Consider the following 4943-nt stretch of genomic DNA (forward strand, 5'->3'; position numbering starts at 1 on the left):
TATATCTTCCTTAGAGAAATGCCTGCTTAGCTCTTTGGCCCATTTTTAAATTGGGTTGCTTGTTTTTTTCTTGTAAAGTTGTTTGAGTTCCTTATATATTCTTGATATTAATCCTTTGTGAGATGTATATTTTTCAAATATTTTCTCCCACTCTGTTGCTTGTCTTTTAACTCTGGTGTTTCTTTTGCTGTGCAGAAGCTCTTTAGTTTGATATAATCCCATTTGTTTATTTTTCCTTTGGCTGCCAGTGCTTTTGGGGTCATATTCATGAAGTCTGTGTCCAGTCCTAAGTAGGACTAATGTATTTCTAATCGGACTGATGCTAATGAGTATGCCCACCTTAGAAAAGCCCACACACCCACTTTCCACATTACTGGTGTTCAGAATTGTAATTTTATTATAAATACAAAATGTATAGTGGCTAGTTTAAACGTTTATCTTTTTTTTTTTTTTCCTTTTTGTCTTTTTTCGTGACCGGCAACGGATTGCAACCCTCAGTGTCACGCCCATACCGGACCGGGACCGGCAATGGGATCGCAACCCTCGGTGTTGCGTCCGCACCTCGCTCAGCCAGTGAGCGGCCGGTCTGTATGTGGGATCTGAACCCTCGGCGGGAGCACAGCAGCACACTGTAGCAGTGCGCCACCGGGCCAGCCCTTAAACGTTTATCTTATTTTCAAGTATCCTCAATCATTACAATAGGTACAGTCTGATGATCCCCTAAATACAGGAAGATTGCGACACGTCTTACGGGCAGAAACAGCCATATGTGACAGACACACTGAGACCTGCACATCTGTGGCTGGCAGATAAAAAGATACATGTGAGGAGAGGGACCCTTTGTGAGCGAGGCAGACTGCACTGGGACCTGTGACACAAGGCAGGGGAGGGCAGCGGCCAAGGAGAGGTTTGGGGTAGTCTCAGGAGTGAAGGGGACTGAGGTCCTCCAGCCAAGGGAACACACAGGAATAAGATGTAAAGGTGGTCAAAGGCGGGGGCTGCAGGCAGGGAGAGGTCATAGCCTGGTTCATTCAGGGGCTACTTCCAAAATCTTCAGGCACACAAGCAAAAGTTCATGACCCTGTAACCCTGCAACCCCACTACCCATCTTAGGAAACGCCCCACAAAGCACCCCTGTCCCACTTCCTTTCTTCCCCCGCTCAGGGGTAGTCACTGTCCTGAGTTCAGCATTTATCCTTCTGTTGCATCTCCTGATATGTTCACTACATATGTATCCATAAATGACAGTTGTACATTTTAAAAAATTGTCTGTCATACTGTATCCTGCAATTCGTACTTAGTGCAACATTGTTCTTTTGAGTTCTATCTTTGTAGATAACAGGTAGCACTCGCTCGTTTAACTGATGTAAAATTATTTCCAGCTTATGTATTCCTAGCTGAGGAACACCTGTTGTTTCTGACACTTTTGCTAGTTCAAGGCACAATGAATACTGCACTGTGTGCCCTTGTTTACATTACTGGCAGACCCCAGAGCTGAACATGGGCATATCCCAATACTGAGAATTGCTGGGTTTTAGGCAACACAAACTTTTGGATTTACCGGTCAGGACAAACTGCTCTCCAGGGTGACCTGCGAGCCCCACCCCACCAGTGGGCATGAATGTGCTGGCTGCCCAGTGTCTTCCAAAGCCAGGTATTTTCAAGACTTTATGTTTTATGTAATCCAATGACTATAAAATAACATCTCAGTCCCACTTTTAAAAGGCTGGCACTTTTTCACATGCTTGCTGGTCACTGGTGCTTCTCCTTCTGTAGACTGCCTGTCTATGTTCTTTGCCCATTTTTCCTTAGAGTTATTTTCTTTTACCTCATTTACAGGAGTTCTTCGTGCTTTTTGGACATGAACCTTTGCTGGGCTGAGATGCCTCCTCCCAGGTGGTAGCATGGACTTTCAGGTACTTTGTGACATCTTTTGGTGAACAGAAATTCATAAATTTGCATGCATGCACTTGACTTTATATCAGTCATGACTGTACTTTTTTGTGTCTTAAGAAATCCTTCCCTATACCAGGATCACAGAGATGACCTTCCCTATGACTTTCTAAATGCTTTGTCATTCTGCCTTTTACATTTAATTTTATGCTAACAATCTGCACAGCATGTTTTCTGTCCTTTCCACTTTACCATACCATGTCTTCATACTTAAAGCATGTACACTGCAGGAAGACACAGCTGGTTCTCGCTTTTTCATCCAGTAAGACAAATCTCTGCCTTGTAAGTGGAGACTTTAGTCTGTGCATGCACTATAATTGCTGACACAATTAGGGCTAAATCTATACCTTCACTATTTGTTTTCTACCTGTCCATCTGCTCTTATTCCCTTTTCCTGCATTTTAGTTGTGCAAGTTATTTTTCAGTATTCCATTCTATTTCTTCTGCTAGCTTCTTTTTTCCCACGAGGCTGTATTTCTTTCATTTTCTCATTAATTTCTCCTGGGATATTCACAATATTCATCTTTAGCCCATAGGTCTGCTTAGATGAGTACCGCAATACCTCCCCTTTAAGCAGCCCTCAGCAGCGTGGCTCATGTACACAGCACCTGCCTTTGTGCTGTTGCCATCGCACACTCCATTTCTAAATCTGCTACGTTATTTTTGCTTTAACGTCTTTTGTCTATTTGGAAAGTTAAAGAAGAAAAAACAGTCTTTCATATGTGCCACTTCTGGTGCTTTCAATCATTCCCAAAGGGTTGAGTTTTCCTTCTGGTAACTTCGGTATCCCTTTTAGTGTAAATCTGCAGGTGAAGCTTACCCCCCCCCTTTTTTTTTTAACCCAAACATGTTTTATTTCCCACTCATTCTCTGAAGGGTACTTTCACTGGACGTGGCATTCTGGGCTGACTTTTTCTTTTTTTTTTTTTTCGTGACCGGCAACGGATCGCAACCCTCAGTGTCGCGCCAGTACCGGACCGGGACCGGCAACGGAATCGCAACCCTCGGTGTTGCGCCCGCACCTCGCTCAGCCAGTGAGCGGCCGGTCTGTATGTGGGATCCGAACCCTCGGCGGGAGAGCTGCCGCGCTTCCCAAGCTGCGCACTGTAGCAGTGCGCCAACGGGCCGGCCCTGGGCTGACTTTTTCTTTTTAGGTTTTCTTACTTCAGCACAATAACAACGTCACTCCACTGGTCTCAAGGCCTTCACCATTTCAGATGAGAAGTCAGAATATTTCACGGTGTCATCTGTCTGTAATGTGTCCTTTTTCTCTGGTTACTCTTCAGATCTTTCTCTTTATTTCTGATGATCAGCAATTTCAGCATGACATATTTACACGTGGTGTTCTTGGCATTTATCCTGCTTGGGGTTTGCCGAGTTTCCCGGATCTGCAGGTTGCTGTTTTTCTCCAAATCTGGGAATTTTATGACCACTATTTCTTCCATACCTTTTTTTCTACTGGGTCTTTTCTCTCCAGAAACTGACTTTCTGGGACTCCAATTACACATGTTGGACAGTTTGATGTTGCCCTAGACTGAATCGTTTCTATGGATTAGTCTTCATCCCCATCGCCAACCCCAGCCCTTTCTTCTGGTCCGTCAGCAAGTCCCCCACTTCAGGCATCTGCCCACATCCCTCCCTCCCAGCCTGTGGTCCTGAAGGCTCCAGCTGTCTCAGAAGGGCCCTACCCACCTTGTCTTAGCTCAGGGGCTCTGCTTGGGTGCAGCTCTCTGTGAGAAGGCTGGGAAACTAATCCCCTGGCAGAGAACTGGGTAAATGTGAAGGCAGGAGCAAATTAAAATAACTTGAAAAAAACCAAACTGCTAATATTAAATAAACCTGTGATAGTCAGCACTGGCCAGGTTCGGGAGACATGTGCTCAGACACTCCTGGAACAATTTAGAAAGAAGTATAAAAAGCCTTAAAAATGTTTATATATCTTGATCCCTCAATTCCAGACCCAGAAATCTGTCTTAAAGAAATCAAAGGTATATATATTTAGCTATGAAAATATTTACTGAAGCCCTGTTTATAATAAAAATTGAAGATAAGATGAATATTAAACAATATACAAATTTGACTAAAACTATAAAATTGTATCATAAAATACCAATGTAGTGATTTGAAGTTGTTATAGAATAATATTTAGTGACATAAAAAATAGTCAAAATTTAATTTGATGTGTAAAAGGAGTCAATAAATTAGTATGGAGAATATACTCACTTTTTTGCTGGAAAAAAATGTATATTACTGTGAAAGACTATAAAAATTTTTTTACATTTTTAATTTTAATACCACTTATAAAAATACCACTTTTTGGTAATATGTAACATAAAATTTGGCATTTTAACCATTTCTAAGTATTCAATTCAGTGGCATTAATTACATCAACAACGTTGTGAGACCAAACCACTATTTCCAAAACTTGCTTCATTACCCCAAACAAAAACTCAGTAACCATTAAGCATTAACATCCCCCTTTCCTCAGCCCCTAATAACCTCTAATCTTCTCTCAATCTCTGAATTTACCTACTCTAGGGACCTCATCTAAGTGGAATCATACAATATTTGTCCTTTTGTGACTGGCTTCTTTTACACAATGTCCTCAAGGTTCATCCATGTTGTAGAGTGTGCATTTCATTGCTTCTCATGGCTGAATAATACCCCATTGCATATTTTATTGTTTTTTTAACTTTGGCAGCTGGCTGGTACAGGGATCCACACCCTCGACCTTGGTGTTATGAGGCTGCATTCTTTTTTTTTTTTTTTTTTAATTTATTTACTGAATCAAAATCGATTATACATATTTTGGGGGTTGAACACTGAGATATGTTGATTAAATCAATATTACTAGCATATATATTGTTACAAATTGTAATTATTCTTTATGCCCCTTATCCAACCTCTCCCCTTCCCCCTCTAAGTACCCTAGATTTCTTCTCTCCTTCTGAAAGAATAATGGTTACTCTGTTAACTTGTTACCTAGATGA

General features: G+C 41.6%; 1 protein-coding gene across 1 annotated transcript in view; it reads right to left on the reverse strand.

Moving 5' to 3' along the window:
* The window catches only part of EHMT1 (euchromatic histone-lysine N-methyltransferase 1), a 204400-nt gene that overhangs the window by 32261 nt on the left and 167196 nt on the right, over positions 1 to 4943 (reverse strand). The gene's annotated exons all lie outside the window — the stretch shown is intronic.

Source organism: Galeopterus variegatus, unplaced genomic scaffold (genome assembly GCF_000696425.1).
Source record: "Galeopterus variegatus unplaced genomic scaffold, G_variegatus-3.0.2 Scaffold1373, whole genome shotgun sequence".
In the NCBI taxonomy this organism is placed as follows: domain Eukaryota; kingdom Metazoa; phylum Chordata; class Mammalia; order Dermoptera; family Cynocephalidae; genus Galeopterus; species Galeopterus variegatus.